The sequence below is a fragment of the Benincasa hispida genome, chromosome 6 (genome assembly GCF_027475165.1).
Source record: "Benincasa hispida cultivar pf3 chromosome 6, pf3_genome.v1.1, whole genome shotgun sequence".
NCBI lineage: Eukaryota > Viridiplantae > Streptophyta > Magnoliopsida > Cucurbitales > Cucurbitaceae > Benincasa > Benincasa hispida.
Window position 1 is genome coordinate 25,554,729 of NC_143483.1, and position 17,822 is coordinate 25,572,550.

At 39.5% G+C, this 17,822-nt stretch overlaps 1 long non-coding RNA gene across 1 annotated transcript; it reads left to right on the plus strand.

The window, feature by feature from the left end:
* The first annotated feature begins 15,012 nt into the window (after positions 1 to 15,012).
* Positions 15,013 to 16,188, plus strand: LOC150035537 (uncharacterized). The gene is made up of 2 exons (XR_016530207.1): positions 15,013 to 15,544; positions 15,820 to 16,188. It is a non-coding gene; the product is annotated as an uncharacterized LOC150035537 (long non-coding RNA).
* Positions 16,189 to 17,822: the final 1,634 nt, after the last annotated feature.

Sequence of the window (17,822 nt, forward strand, 5' to 3'; positions counted from 1 at the left end):
CTGAAGACCAAGACAAGACCACATTCACCTACCCATATGGGACATTTGCTTTTCGTCGCATGTCATATGGTCTCTGCAATGTGCTGAGCACGTTCCAGAGGTGCATGTTGGCGATCTTTTCAGATTTTCTCGAAGACTCAGTGGAAATATTTATGGATGACTTCTTCGTTTATGGGCACACTTATGAAGTCTGCCAGGCCAATTTGAAGAAAATTCGGAAAAGATGTGAAGAGACGAATTTCGTGCTCAACTGGGAAAAATGTCACTTCATGGTGAAAGAGGGTATAGTGTTGGGACACAGTCTCCCGGCAATGGTTGGAGGTGGACAAAGTAAATATTGACGCAATTGAAAAGCTTCCACCTCCAACCAACGTGAAGGCAGTACAAAGCTTCTTGAGGCATGCTGGATTCTACAGAAAATTCGTTAAAGACTTTTCTAAGATTGCACGATCACTGAGTGTGTTGTTAGAGGCAGACAGAAAATTTGAATTTGACAACAACAATGCATTCCGAATTTTAAAAGATGTGTCGATTACCGCGCCTGTCTTGATTGCACCGGATTGGACACTGCCATTCGAAATCATGTGCAACACAAGCGGGTATGCGATGGGAGCCGCATTAGCGCAAAAGAAGAAAACTATTTTGTACCCCATCGCATATGCGAGTAAAACTTTGAACCCTACTCAAATTAATTATACCACCACTGAAAAAGAACTCCTGGCTGTGATTTTTGCGTTGAAAAAATTTCGGGCAATCAAATATTTGATGACAAAGAAGGACGCAAAGCTGAGGTTGATCAGATGGGTTCTCCTCCTTCAAGAATTTGATATCGAGATAATTGATCAGAAGGGGATAGAGAATCAAGTTGCGGATCACTTGTCTAGACTGGAAAATCCTGAGGTTGACCACAATGAATCTAAAGTGAGTGTTGTGTTTCCGGATGAGCAGTTGTTTCACATAGAAGAACTACCCTTGTATGTGGACATCGTTAATTATTTGGTTTGTGAACAGTTCCCTGAAGATTACACCTACCATCAACGGAAGAAGCTCAAGAATGAATGCAGACACTATTATTGGGATGAGCCGAATCTGTATAAAAGAGATACAGACCAAATCATTCAATTATGCATACCAGATGCTGCTCAACAACGCATATTGTCACAGTGCCACGATTCGCCATATGGAGGGCACTTTGGAGGACAACGTACTGCAGCCAAAGTTTTGCAAAGTGGATTCTTTTGGCCTTTATTGTTTAAGGATGCTTCCGACTACGCAATGAAATGTGATTAGTATCAACGCACCGGCATCATTTCATGGAAGAATGCAATGCCAATGAATACTATCTTGGAGCTGGAACTATTTGACGTATGGGGGATTGATTTCACGGGACCATTCCCTCCTTCAAACGGTAAGCACTATATTTTATTAGTCGTCGACTATGTCTCCAAGTGGGTAGAGGCAATTGCATGTGCTGCAAGTGATACAGCGGTAGTCCCCCAGTTCCTGAAGAAAAATATTTTCACTTGTTTTGGCACTCCCCGTGCCATCATAAGTGATGAAGGATCACACTTTGTCAATCACAATATTAAGGAGCTACTGTGCAAGTACAACATCCTCCACAAAGTGGCCACCGCATACCATCCGTAAATGAATGACCAAGCTGAAGTGTCCAATCGTGAAATTAAATTGATACTTGAGAAGGTAGTAAAGCCTTCATGGAAGGATTAGGCAATGAAGCTTGATAAGGCATTGTGGGCATACCGGACCACATTTAAAACACCCATTGGTATGTTCATCTATGCGCTGGTATTTGTTAAGGCGTGTCACTTGCCTTTGGAGCTGGAATATAAAGCACTGTGGGCGGTCAAGGAACTGAATTTTGATTTGAAGACAACAGGGGAAGTATAGAAAATGCAACTGGTCGAGCTAGAAGAATGGAGGAACAACGCATACGAAAATGCAAAGATTTATAAAGAACGCACCAAGCGCTGGCATGATCAACGCATATGCAGTAAGAACCTCTAAGTCGTGCAGAAAGCCTTACATTTCAATTCATGTCTACGATTCTTCCCGGGAAAGCTAAATTCATGTTGGTCCGGACCGTTCATAATTCGACAAGTACTTCTGCATGGCACGGTGGAATTATCAAATGACAACGGAACCAATATATTTAAAGTCAATAAGCAGCGAGTAAAGGCATACCATGGAGGAGACTGGCATCGCCAAGTCGACTCCATGGAACTAAGAAACTTTGAATGAAGAAGGAAGTAGGTGGTCCCTGCATATCAGATGATCGCAACTTATCAGGGACGTAAGTTTTGGAAAACCACAAGTCTTCAACTCTTTTCTCCACTACTCGGAATTCTCACTATCTTTTCAATTCTGAATTATCTTTACTTTACTATCTTTTCAATTTTCACTATCATTTCTACAAAAAAAAAATACGATAAAAATTTTATTTTGATCAAAATAATTTGACCCTCTCTTTGTTTTTCTCACAACGATCAAGGTGCTGGATTGCGGAAATGTTACACAAAGCAACACTTATCTTATTCTATCACCGCAACCTAACAAAGAATGATCGCCGCAAAGATGGATGCGTCAATACAATGCGGGCGACAACACAAATTTGGGGGTACTCTTCCTTATCTTTATTTTCAATTTTGCGCTATCACATTGCATTTTAGTTTTCAAAGTTTTATCACCGCATCCTCTTTAATCACCACAATCATTTGACATAGATAAATTTAATGAGTTACCGCATGTTGTCTTTTATCCAAGTATGATTTCAATGATGATAAATATACTTCTATTTCTTTCGTATACACTAGAGTCAACTTAAATCTTAAAATAGTCACCTCATGAAATATTTCTAGAAGTTAGGGGTTTGCTGGCTTTATTTCAAACTTCCTTTGCAGTGCATTCTATGACCATCGTATGACTTATTTTAATTTCTTTTGGCAATGAGGACATTGCCGTATTTTAAATTTGGGGGTAAGATATTTATTTTCGACCTTACTATAATATATATATATATATATATATATATATATAATTGAGAATAACAACCACACTGTCAATGCAATGGGGGAAACTCATGTTGATAAGAGTTAAGTTGTGAAAGGCACTTACCCGTAGTTGGATGTCTGCATGACACACGTGGGGGCAAACCAAAACAAAAGTAAGTCCCCAGGATCAACGCATAAATCAATGACCGCGACTCCACTGCCAAATCGGTTTGAGTTTAGTCTGAGAAAGAGTGTATTGCTCATAGTTGGATGTTCGCATGACACACGTGGAGGTAAGCCAAAACGAAAGCAAGGCACTCGGATCAGCGCAAGGTTAGAAAAAATAGCAATGAAGAAAATTTTTGTGCAAGGATAAATCATTTGACAACCCGGTGGAAAATTTTCTTTTTGAAATAAATCATGCGATGTTCCGAAATTTAGTAAAGTTCTTTTGAAAATTAAGCATGCAATCCCTAAGTCTTAGAAATATTTTAGGAAGAGATTTGAATAAGACTTAAGAAAATTCTGATATATAGGACATGAATGAAGTATCCCTAAGAAATCTAGGGAAGAAAACTTTGTGGTTAACTTGCTAAAGGAATCTTTAGCTTATGCTTGAGGGCAAGCATTGTTAAAATTTGGGGGTGTGATAACGGACAGAAATGCACGTTATCATAGTGTTAAATTTTTGAACAATGTTGGATTGAGTTGATGAGATATGATAAATTGCATCCATTAAGCATAAATTCTATAATATTGCGGTCGCATGCGTCCAACACATTAGAGTAGTTGATCTTTATATTTTTGTGCAGAATATACGTTAACGCAATGCAAAGATTGCGATCATAGGAATACATTGGTCGAGGGCAACTTCACCGCAAGACTTTGCGTTGATCGTGCTCGCAAACATTCGCCCAAGAAGAATCACCGCAACTTGGTCAGCACAACATGGTGGGCGCATCCGGGTGAAAGAATAATTAAGATCGATGGGACAGAAAGCTGATGGCAGTCATATCCAAATTAAGTTGACAGCCGATAACGGTCACAAAGTACATTCAGCTTTATCGGTGACGATTATCCGGCGCATCAGTCAGGAACTAAAGTTGTCCCATCTATACAACCAGGAGAGAGAAGCCGCCTTTCACCTTTGATGCCCAATAAATACCAAGTGTAATCTTCAGAAAAGGGGTCGATCAGTTAACGAATTCATCAGTCCTTATATTTATTGTTGTCTTTTCTATTTTACGATAGAGCAAGAGAAGAATGGTGACGCCAGAGATCGCTCAGGGTAGCTCGAGAGAGAACCTTGGGGCATAAGAGCAGAGAGCGGGCTGACTCTCACGAGAGCGAGAATATCTTTAGAGCACGAGTAGAAACAATGTAAATGGCTGGCAGCAAGAAATTGCTCCAGGCTATTTACTATACTTGCATTGTTATTTTGTACTTCATCTTATATCTATTCAATGGAAGTTCTATTTCTACATCTACTCACTCTCCTAATACACATGAGTAGCTAAACTAGTTGAATGGGTTGGGAAGAACTAAGCTAACATGACATAGGAAATTCATTGCTTGCAATTGTCTTGTTTTATACTGTGCAAAATACCCTTTAGAATTACTCGAGAGAGAATCTAAAGAAAGAACCTAATGTCTCGAGAGAGCTAGGTTTAAATCTGAACTCGAAAGAGCAAGATTAGGCTTGCATAAACAAGAGATAGGGACTTAGAGATAAGCTCTGTTTGCCAACTTGCAACACATGAATCCTAGAAATGGGAATGATATTATGTGGTCACATATTTGTGTGAACGTCATGTTGTCATCGCATAAATAGAGATAAAGGTTTATGTGTAAACCCTATAGACTTATCGCATATTATCGCATGCGTTCTAGCCTTAGAAGCCATAGCATTCACATCGAAAGATGGTTTACTATTGTATGCATGTTGCATGATCGCAAAACATGAACGCATTGTAGGGAGTGTTAGCCGAAACTTTTATCAACCCATTTATATCATATTCATCGTATTTCCCGTTTACGAACTCTTTTCAAACTTTAATGCATTCGTTATTTATTTTCATCAATGCAAACAACAACCCAACGCTTTATTTATTTAACTGATTACTGTAAGTTTTCATAAAAATCACTAGCGTAACTATTTTCACAAGTCTCTGTGTTCGATCCTGGACTTACCAGGAAACTCAGGGGAATTTACACTTGAATTTCGCTGGGGAAACTTGAGTGCATAACGTAATCCACCAACGCATATCACCCATATTTTCATTCAATAAAATAACACATCAGGCAGCAATGCTGAAGATAACTCGAACAGTCGATGGCTTTACAACCGGACTGAAGGTTTCAAAAAATTCAATGCCTGAGCTTTGGTGAAATCCTTTTTCTATAAACGTCGCCTTGTAACGTTGTACTGAGCCATCCGGATTTCACTTGATTCTAAACATCCATTTGTGTCCCACAATATTCATCTCAGGGGTAAGAGGAACCAGACGCCAGGTGTGGTTCCGCATTAAGGTAGCATATTCGGCATCCATGGCTTTTTTCCAGGGAGGAAAAGCAATGGTGTCTTCAATCCGTGTAGGTTATGTCAGTGAACAGTCAACTGGAGAAGTAGATGTGAATATTTTTGGTTTAAACACACCAGCCTTTCCTCGGGTTATCATGGGATGGGTGGGTAGGTTCACGAGGCGAAGTATCGGAGGATTTGATCTGTCAGATTAAGATAATAAGTCGAGGATAGGTTGGGAGGTAGGAGTAGAAGGTCGGGTGGGAGAGGCTTATGGCAAGAAAATGGAGGAGTTGTCAATTGAATTTATAAGACTGAGGGAATTTATTGTGTCTGGGGTGAATGGAGATGAAGTAGGTAAATGATGAGAGTGAGGTAAACAATCGGGTGAGGATGAGGTAGGTAAGCGATGGGATTTAGTTAGACGATCGGGTGGAGATGAGATAGGTAAGTGATAGGAGAGAGGTAAGCGATCGAAGGGGGATGAGATAGGTAGGTGATAGGACTGAGGTAAACGATCGGGTGTAGATAAGCAATGGGAATGAAGTAAGCGATCGAGTGGGGATGAGATAGGTAAGTGATGGGAGTGAGGTAAACGATCGGGTGTAGGTAAAAGATGGGATTGAGGTAGACGATCGGGTGAGGATGAATTGGGTAAGCGATGAGGTTGAGGTAAACGATCGGGTGGGGATGAGTTAGGTAAGCGATAGGAGTGAGGTAAACGATCGGGTGGGATGAAATAGGTAAGCGATAGGAGTGAGGTAAACAACTGGGATGTTCAGATTCAGAAGTGCTGGGATTGGGTTGATCGGGTATAATGTGGTCTTGTGTGCATTGAGCTGGATTATTTGAGGTGGTCCAAGGTGGAAGTATAGGTAAGGTCAGGTCGGGTGTGGGTATTTGCTAGTGTTTAAAATTGTCCTGAGAAAGTTGAACGAAGGGAAACTCATTCTCATTGAAGGAGACATGTCGAGAGATGATAACCCGGCCAGCTTTGGTTAGGCATTTGAATCCTTTATGGAATGGGCTAGGACCCAGATATACATATTTTTCAGAGTGAAAGTTGAATTTGTTGGGCTGGAAGGGGCGTAGATATGGAAAACGCGTGCATCCGAAGACTTTTAGCTCTGAAAAATTTAGTTCCTTGTTAAAGAGAACAAAGACAGGGGATTTACCTTTTAGTACTATTGTGGGTAACCCATTTATAAGCATCGTGGCTGTGAGGAAAGCATCCCACCAAAAGCTCAACGGCAATCTGGCTTGGGCTAATAATGTGACGCTGGTTTCCACTACATATCGGTGTTTTCGTTCAGCTCAGCCGTTTTGATCAAAGGTGTAGGGGCATGATAATCTGGTCATAATACCCATTGAACTGCAGAGGCGATGGATCTTAACATACTCTCTTATGTTATCAGTTTGAAGCATTTTTATTATTTTATTAAACTGAGTCTGAGCATAGGTAAGAAAATGCTGAAAAGCTTCAATGGCACCACTCTTTTGTTTTTAGGGATATATCCAACTATATCTACTAAAATCGTCAATAAACAAAATGTAATAGTGGTGACCTAATTTTCTACATAAATGTGTTCTCTATTGAAATTTGTGTGATAAGTGGGATGATGTGAAAACTAGTATGGAATGGTGAAGAAATGGATGGAGATTTGAAAGGAAAATATGGACGTTTGATTTTTTGGGAAAAAATTTGGAAAATTTGACTAAGTATGGAAAATTTGTGTGTCGAGCAGCACCGGCCAGCGCCAGGCCATGCGTCAAGCAGCATCGGCCAATGCCCAGGCCCATGCGTCGAGCAACCTCGGCCGGACGCCTAGGCCATGCGTCGAGAAGGCACGCCCATGCACTAAGCGCACTTTCGAAGGGGTGCGCTGTGCATTGCGTGCACTTGCCGAACAGCCACGCCCGATGCGTTGCATGTACCTACCGAGCACCCATGCGTGCATACGTGGAGCGTTGCCATGCACTATCGATTGAGCCAAGCGTACAAACTATGCATGCGAACGAGTGAGCAGCACAAGCCGCACGCCCATGCATCGAGGCAGCACGCCCATGTGCAAATGCACCCGCCAAGCTTCAAGGCGCCACGCGCAGCCCATGCGTCGAGTGGCCAAGCACACCTATGCATTGATGGACCAACCTGTGTAGCATACCTATGCATTGGTGATGGATAACTTCTTGCAAGGCTAAGTTAAATTGTTGAGCTATGCGTTAGGCAAAAGTTGGACGCATACAAGGATGAGGTCACCAAGAAAACGTCAGCAAAACCATGTGTCACCTTGGGAGAAATTATTAAGGGTTAAGCAATATAGATGGATGCATATGGTGAAGGCACTTTGGGTCAAGATGATGCAAGATTGCGTTGATGAAGGGAGGAGGAGATACTTGGCCATGCAGCCAAATAGGTGGTGTCAACACTAGAGAAGGTCTGGATGCCTATAAATAGAGCCTAGAGACTTCATTTTTAGATCAAAAATTCAGAAATTACGTGAAAAGAGAGGGAGAGTGGATCAAACCATGTGTTGGAGCCAAATCCATGCATTAGTCATAAGTGGATGCATTGGACAGTGAGGGTTGAGGAGGATACATCAAATTAAGATGAGAAGATCTCTCAATCTACTCGTGCGTTTGGAGTGATTTCAAAGCCATCTGAAAGATCTGAGAGTTTGGTTTTCATAGTGGGGCTACCAGAGGAAAAGCTCAAAGGAACCAGGCTGGAAATTGAAAAGAAGACAGAAGGGTCAGACTATCGGATAAGCCTAAGCCAGTCTTGAATATTCTGTTATTCCAGCCAAACCACGAGGAGTTCTAAGCTCAAATTTTAGGGTAAGCTTCCTAAGACATTTTAGAAGGAAATATTTCAAAATAAAGTCCAGAACTATGAGAAATCTAAGTTGTAAGTTGAATCTAGATTCTAGGGGTGAAAAGGAGCCCAAGGAGCTACTAGAGTGAAAAGCTCCTAAGAAGTCAAGGTGAGTGGCTAAAATGTTTTAACTAAAACATTTTTGCTTAAAATGTTTGGTTACAACGTGTTATAGAAAGCATGTTTTAAAGAATATTCTTATGCCTACTAGTTTTATGAAGTGATTTCCAAGCAAGTTATGAATTGTGTTTTAAACGCATGCATGTGTGAGAAATTGTTGAAAAACGATTTATATGTGTTAAATATGTTCATAATGTGTTAGCATCTTTAAAGCCATGATTTATATGTGTTATACTTTGCATGCCTTAAAGAGAAAGTCATTTATGACTAGTTTTACTAAAACGCGATACTAAAGAACATTTGAGAAGGTATCCACACAACTAGATACTGAAGGACATTGAGAAGGTATCTATTGGTACTGAAGGACATGGTACCAAACCAGCCAGATACTGAAGGACGTTTGAGAAGGTATCTGAACAGAAGTACCTAAGGTGTGACGGTACTTAGTGTGGACACAGGTAAATAGAGTCAGAGATTGAGCAAAAGGGTTCTCTCTGGACTAGTAGTTGGTGTTGGGATTGTTTTACCCACAGTAGGATACTTGAATTGAGAAATGATTCTATTGTTTTATAATTAAAACAGCTTTATATGTTTTATGCTTGGAAAATGTTTATGCTGCAGTACATGTACTGTAGAAGCTTATGTTTCAGTTAAACTCTTTACTAAAATTTGCATGAGAATCAATTATGTTTTCTAGGTCACTTACTGGGCATAAGCACACCCCGTTTTCAAATGTTTTGTTCCACCTCCCCCCCCCCCCCACAGGTAGCGGTCAAATCCTCTGAAGATAGCTCTGCGTCTGCTCTGCCACTAAAGAATCAAAAGACTTGTAACCCGTTGGCTAGGTGGTTACTGTTAGTATTGTACACATGTTACTGTTGTTTATATATGGATAGGATTTGTGGGTTTTGGACTTGTAAATCTAGTGTTGTAATGACTCTAAACATATTATGTTTCTAAGTTAATAAATTGTGGGCCTAAAAACGTCTTGTTGCATATGAATTATAATTGGTATCAGAGTTATTCTGCAAGAGTTATTAGGCAGTAAGTATCAACCCAAGGACTGGTAACTGCTACAGTCACGCCTTTCTCTAGGTTAAGAAGGTGGTCTGGGGTGGGTTGTGACATTATAAAGATACAACCGGGGTTGGTCCCCATAAATCAGAGTGGATCAATTCGAAGGGCTCTGTTGGGTGGCTTTCAGATGTAGGAAAAGGTCAATTATGAGCTTTGCCCATTGGACATGAGTCACAAAACAGAAATTCTTCATTGCTTTTGATAGGAAGATTACATTTTCTAATAACAAAGTTCAAAATTTTGAGTGAAGGATGTCCTCAACGTCTATGCCAGAGAGCTTTTGATACTGCTACATTGACATTTTCTATTTTTCCAGATAATACCAATGCAGAGGTGTTGTTATTTATATCCATAAGCTATTGGTGTTCAGGGCAATTATGCTTCAACTCTTCATTCGTCTTGACAACTACACGGTCCAAGTGATACAGCCCATCCTTAAGATTTCCTTTCAGAAGAGTTCGACCTGTACCCTTGTCCTTAACAAAGCAATGAGCATCATGAAACTCAAAGTAAATGTTATTATCTTGAGCTAATTTTGACACACTTACCAAATTTTTTGTAATATCAGGTACACAATACATTTTCAAGCAGTAAGGTGTTGTTTCCATCAGACAGAGAGGTATTACCAATGTATGCAATTTGTAATTTTTTCGCATTTCCAACAATAACATTTTCATTACCTGAGTATTCACCTGGATTAGACAGATTTTCATAATCGGTGGTTGTGATTTGTAACTCCACTATCCATGTACCAATTTGGATCCACAACGGTTTCAGGTCCAGCAAAAAGGTTCGGGTTTTGAGTTGCAACAAAGGTAGTGGGATTCCATTCAGTATTACCTCCATTGTTCGGGATTTGTCCTCCTCTATTTTGCCCAAAATTTTCAGCAAATTCTTTGTTGAACCTGTTGTAGCATATAAGTGCTAAATGTCCATATTTTCCACAGACTTGACATATAAGTTTGTTTCCACGTCCACGGACTTGTCCTCAACTGGAGTTAACATTGCCATTTCCTCCTCCTCATTGTTGATTGAACTGAGCTCAAAAGTTTTGCTGTGATGGTTGTTTATTTGTTTTGTGTCATTAGGACTGCGACTCTAGGCCACGTTCACAGTAGGTACAATATTTCCTAGTTTCCTTTGTGAGTTTTTATGTTCCAGGTGTTTCTCAAATATGAGGAGCTCAGATTACATGCCATGAAATGTAAGGTTTACCTTGTATTACCACAATAATTGGGTTGTAGACTTCTTCCAAGCTGAGAAGGACCTAAGAAATCAGTGAACATCTAGGTACAGGATTGCTGACCTAACCCAAATTATCAGCGTTAGTTTTCATTATTCGTAAGTAATCCTCCATTTTTTAAATACCTTTCTTCATTATCTGGAAAATGTGACGAAGGAAGTCCTCCTCTACCCTTGGTTGAACCTCAAAGAGATCCTGTATGGCTTCCTATAAATCCTTGGCATTGTAAAAACCAATCAGCTGCAAGGCTACTTCAAGGGTCATCGAGTTGTATAGCCATCCGAGGAGCAGTAGATTTGTCGTGACTCATTGTTCGAATAGTGGATTGATCATCCTTGATCGAGTAGAGCTTGACGATGCTTCATCAGCACTTTCGGTGATGTCTCCACCTTGAATTGTACCTGATTCTTCAACTGTTGTGGTGATGAATTTTGAGGGACAGGGGTTTTCACCTATGAATTGGCCTTCTAGCTTGTAGCTCTTTAGGATTGGTAGGGCTAAGGTTTTCCATAGCAGGTAGTTGCTCCGGTCAAGCTTGATGGTTGTGATTTGATTCAGCAGCTGGTTCAAAGGAGGATTGTTAAAGGTGGTGGAGGAGGAAGGTCCAGCGGAGAAGGTGTTGGCCATTATATGCTCTGATACCAAGAAAGACAAATTGAATAAAGAAAGAAGATGTCATTATGGAATTTCTATTGTATTTTGTTCATATATTTTGTTAAGGAAATGGTACAATATATAGGTGTTGTCCCTGGATTAGGGAGAAATAATTTTGAGAGAATAGAATAATTATAATACAGGTGTGCACACATTATTGGCTGGCCAGAATATTCCTTCTAACCAATTGGGCTTTTAGAAGAGGAGTGATTGGGCAAATATTGTCACTGACTTGTAGGTCCTCTTTGTATATGTGGACTGCTTACTGGACTGCTGACTTGGTCGTTTTCTCTAACAGGGACCGACGACAGATCTAAACTGGTGGTGGTGGATTCCCAGCGACCGATCTGGTACCAATTGAGTGATTCTGAGCGGTGGAGATCCTTTAATGAGGTTGAGAACTGATATGTCAAAACTTGTAGAAATATAAGTTATTTATGCCACCTTATCTAGATATTGCAGCCAAAAGTGAGTGATTATGCACCAATTGTATGAAAATTAACTTAGTTTGACAATAATTTCAAATGTTTGCAATAAAGCCCACTAATGCCAAAAGATGGAGAATATGCCAAAACTTTACTCTGTTTTGCAGGAAGACCTAAGTCACCACTTGCATCGAAGGCTCATGAAAACTTCATCAACGCATCTCTATCACAATTGCTCCCATCGAGCAACCTCGCATAGACAATTACTGAAGAAATGGTGTAATGCGATAGTCGATCCTAGTCTACACGTCAACCGCATACGGTAATAAAAACAAACACCGCATGTGAATCGATATCAAAGAATGCAAATGAGCAACGCAAGAGTGGGAAGTTGAGACGCGTGTACAACTAACTGTTGTACAGATTTGACGGTCTGATTTCATAACAGAAGAAATAATATCCCTCCATCTTCGAAATTTCCATAACAAAAAGTGGGGACCACTTGGCCAGAGTCAAAGGAATTTTGCCTATAAATACCCCAGAGGATTCAGAGAAAAATATGCTATTCGATACTGGGCGAAGTGCTACAAAACTATAGAGAGAAAACGGGCTAAGCTGAGTGCTGAAAAGAAAGATCCGAGAAGAATAAGAGATAAGGCCGAGAGGTGAATCTCCGATTCAACCCGCCAAATACCTGAGCGAAGCTCTGTGCAGAGGCACCTGCTACCGGAAGAGCAAGCCTAAGAGGGAAGCTCTCCCCTTCTTCATTCCAACCATAATCGGCAAGCAGATTTCCATCGATCTGTGACCAAGACATTGGCACTCGATCGTATCTATTCTACCCATTCTGTGTATTTCATGTCTTCTTCATCTCTATCTTCATTAATCATGTATCAGACATTTAATAGAAATGTTATTTGTTTCGATTATAGTCATCCACCATATTCTGTCTTTTACCGTTCATCCATTATTCGCTTTCTCCATGATGTTTTCTTATTCCTTCGATAAGTAATATAAATATCCAAGAACTTAATGTAAAATAAAGTTATGAAATACGTTTAGCTAAGGTATGCTGGAAGGCATCTTCACCTATGAGAGCAGAAGTGAAGATGTCATTCTCATCTATCGAGAAAAGGTCGGGAGAGTGCGTTAACTAAAGTGAGTAGTACTTCCAGACATGGAAGCAACCTTGCGTTCATTATGTTGGACTCTGTTCTCACTAAAGACATGCGGGAGACGCGGCCGATCACCAAAAGGTGTACGTCAAGAGAAGAGCGGAACAATATTTGTATCTCTATTTTCCTTAAGAACTTGCGTTATTTTGTATACTTATCCTTCTTTTCTAATCTGCTCATAAAACTTACCGTCGCAACCCATTCCCTGCACAGCCTTCACAGCTAGCCTTACTCCTATTATTTTGTACATAGAACTTGTATTGCATACGTCTAGCTTAGGTTTACTGTATTTTTATCGCATATTTACATTTCTTTTATTTTCTGTAATTACTTTTTGTACATCACTTTTAACAAAATATTGTAAAACCCGGTCGCATAACACCATGAATATACCACGGTAATCGGTACCATTTTTCCCCTTGTTCGACTTCGGATCATACCGAGAAACTTGCGATGAAATTACACTTGGTTTCATTGTAAGTAAACTTGTGACATCGCAGGGCATGCTACATAACTAATATCGCATAATCAATAGTAGTATTGCATCTCATGAGCATCGAATTTCTTATATGCGTTAGCAATGCAACAGATTGTTGAAAGTGGTGGAAGAGGAAGGTCCAGTGGAGAAGGTGTTGGCCATTATATGCTCTGATACCAAGAAAGACAAATTGAATAAAGAAAGAAGATGTCATTATGGAATTTCTGTTGTATTTTGTTCATATATTTGTTAAGGAAATGGTACAATATATAGGTGTTGTCCCTGGATTAGGGAGAAAGAATTTTGAGAGAATAGAATAATTATAATACAGGTGTGCACACATTATTGGCTGGCCAGAATATTCCTTCTAACCAATTGGGCTTCTAGAAGAGGAGTGATTGGGCAAATATTGTCGCAGACTAATAGGTCCTCTTTGTATATGTGGACTGCTTACTAGACTGCTGACTTGGTGGTATTCTCTAACAAGGACCGACGACAGATCTAAACTGGTGGTGGTGGATTCCCAACGACAAGTCTGGTACCAATTGAGTGGTTCTGAGCGATGGAGATCCTTTACTAAGCAGAGCTGTTTTGGGTGGCAGACGTTCTTCTTTGAGGTAGGTTTTAAAAGACCTGATTTAAAAAAAATAAAATAAAATAAAATAAAAATTGTTACCCTTCAATTACTTTGATTTTCCCCCTTTTTCGCTCTCAAAGCTATTGTCATTTTTTCTTGTATTTTTCAAGCATTGGGTACTCTTAAACCATTTTTGACATTTTGGTGGATTTTGCAACAAAAAAATTGAAGCCCTAAAACCTTTGCTGAAGATGATGATCCAATAAACCCAACTATTTTCTGCTTGCTAAAAAAATCAGCTAATATTCTTTTTTTGATTGACGTGGTTTGATTATAAAAACTTCCTTTGCTGAAGATAGTGAGTAGAGATTTGATGTTTATGAAAACTTGTTTAACATTAATATGATCTATAACATTTAGTATATAAAAATGGCATTGTTGTTACATTAGCTATTGATTCTTTACTACAAGAAATATACCTTTTATCAATTAATTCTTCTTTGAGCCAGGATGACCACAATTGAGAATAAGCCAATTAAGCTATGTGGTTATATTTGATTTATTGCTTAATTTGAGAATAAGCCAATTATTGTCTACTTTAAGTCAGTTGGTTTCTTATTATTGTCTACTTGTTCGATGAATTATAGTACATATTGATAAGGATAAATCTCACGCTCACTCAGCAGCTGACGAGGACTGATTTGGTCATCCCTGCCACCGTGGACTCTTCTACCAAAATACCAAATTTCCAATTGGTTGTAACGGTCTTCCACTGATTTATTTCTCTGCCAAGATTCTTTATTCTTTGTCCTTATTCACCAAATAAGTGTATATAAGGAGTGTTGTGGGTGTATATGTACTGTGTGGAAAATATATAGAAAAGAGTATAAAGACTAATTCAACAGAGGCTGTCATCTTCTTCCCTTGCCTTTCTTTCTTCCCTTTTTATCTTAAAAATCTAACTTGGTGTCAGAGCCAAACACTGTGTCATCTTTGTCTTCCACCGGTCTTTCTGGTACTGCTACCAACCATGGGAATGTTGCCGGTCCTCCATTGAACCAATTATTGAATTAGGTGACATCCATCAAGATGGACAAATCAAATTTTCTTCTATGGCAGAATCTTGCTTGGCCCATTCTTAGAAGCTAAAGATTAAAGGGTATTTAATAGGGGAAAACTCCTGTCCCAATCGGTACATCACCAAAAAAACCCATGAGCACTCCGGCGAGAGTTCAAGCTCCGATCCAACCACTGCAATCACGTCTGAAATAGATTTACAACCAAACCCGACCTATGATGCGTGGATTGTCGTCGATCGGCTCCTATCAGACGACCTCTGCTTTACTCACCCACTCCAGCATTGCTTCCCCTGAAACTGTTGACCCCAACTGGTATGTTGATAGTAGGGCGTCGACTCATGTCACCAGCAATCCCACCTTTTTAGTGTCTACTACCAATTACACAAGTACAAATAAAGTAATTGTAGGAAATGGCACCCCATTGAAAATATCTCAGTATGGGTCCTCAGCATTACATAATAAACATGGTTTTCTTTCCCTACTTCATATTCTTTACGTCCCTGCCATAGCTAAAAATTTGGTTAGTGCCTCTAAACTAGCCAAAGACAATAACATCTTTATTGAATTTCATGCTGATTTTTGTATAGTTATGGACAAGGAGTCGGGGGCGGAACTTTTGAGAGGCAAGCTTAAGGATGGCCTCTATCAAGTGGAGAGTGTCAGCCCGTTGATAAATAATGCACTGAACAACCCGGAGAAACCCAGTGCTAGCTCGACAACTCAACCCTTCTCTTCACCTTCGCTGATTGCTTTCACTACCAGCACATCTATATCCAAATTGCTTCTCCATCAGCGTCTTGGAAATTGATGACATAAAATTTAATGCCTTTATCTAATTCTACTCTTAAACATGGCTTGTGAATGAGATGAATGATGCTCTAAATATACGCTCAAGTATTTTGTGATAAAGAGAATTTTTTTTATGCAATACTACGTATAAATATATGCGTTGTTAATGATATGCTCGTAGTATGCGATGGAGTAGTGCATGTCACAAGTTTCCTTGCTTTGAAACTAAGTATAATTTCAATGCAACTTTCTCATAATAATCTAAGGTCGAACACAAGGATTGTTTTTGTTAATGCGATACTATTATGATACATGCAACCGGTTTTTATCAATGAATAAAGAATGTTTATTTATACAGGAATATAAATTGCAGTGAAATAAAATTGCATTGATAAAATAAAATCCTAAACTAATATGATACAAGATACAAGATACATGATACATGATACTGAGGTCGAGAACTGACTGTGAAGTTGTACAAAGAATCGGTGTATGCAATGGCAAGTCTTTATGAATGAAGCAGAAAGAAAAAGAGTAAATAGTAAAAACATCGTAAGTTTGTTAATTGCGTTAAAGATGCAACCAAGGTTCTGCTTTCCCTTGGCGTACACCTCTCGGTGATCGGCCGTGTTCCCATATCTCTATGGTGAAACAAGGATGAATGTGATGAACGCAAGATTTTTTTCATCTTTGGAAATACTTCTTGCTTTAGTTAACGCATTCTTCCAACCTTCTCTCGATAGGTAGAATAACATCTTCACTTCTGCTCTCATAGGTGAAGATGTCGTCGAGCATGCTTTAGCTAAACTTAATTATTTCCTTAACACAAATTAACTCACTCGCTTAATATCTACGGAGCAAGCTCGGGGCTAATGACCTTACCCTCTCGCTTGAGGGGGGATGATAAGGATAAATCTCATGCTCACTCAGCAGCTGACAATGAGCCACAAGGGGCTGATTTGGTCATCCCTGCCACCGTCACTACTACAAAATCTACATTACTTGATACTTGTAGTTTTTAATTACTTGACGTTTATGTGGAAAAAACGTCAAGTAATATGATTTTGGACAAAAAGATGTCGAGTAAAAGGCTTAAAAAAGTGGAGATTGAAGGAATATTGCAGATATTTTCACGCGAACCTTTTACTTGACACGAAAAAAATGTCAAGTATCACTTGACATTTTTTTCGTGTCAAGTAAAAGGTTCAAAAAATCAGAGATTGATGGAATATTTTGGATATTTTCACGCGAAGCTTTACTTGACATGATTTTCGTGTCAAGTAATATAAGGTCTTACTTGACACATTTCACGTGTCAAGTATAAGAAGCTCTTACTTGAAAAATTTTTCGTGTCAAGTAAAAGGGTTAAAAAAGTGAAGATTGACGAAATATTTCGGATATTTGATAGGCCTCCAATTTAGTAGGCGAATCATATAGCATTTGGTAGTTTCGAGTAAGCGATCGCGAGGTCCTCGTGGGCGATCGTCTAGTGTTACTTAGCGATCGTGTAGTAGAGCTGAGCGATCGCATAGCATTTGGTAGGCGATCGTATAGCATTTTGTTACTCAACGATCATGTAGCAGAGTTAAGCGATTATGTAACCGAGTTCAGCGATTGTGTAGCATTTGGTAGGCAATCGTACAACATTGGGTAGGCAATCGTATAGTTTTTTTATACTCAACGATCATGTAGCAGAGCTAAGCAATCATGTAGCTGAGCTCAGCAATCGTGTAACATTTGGTATGCGATCGTATAGCATTGGGTAGGCGATCGTATAGCATTTTGTTACTCAGGGTTCGTG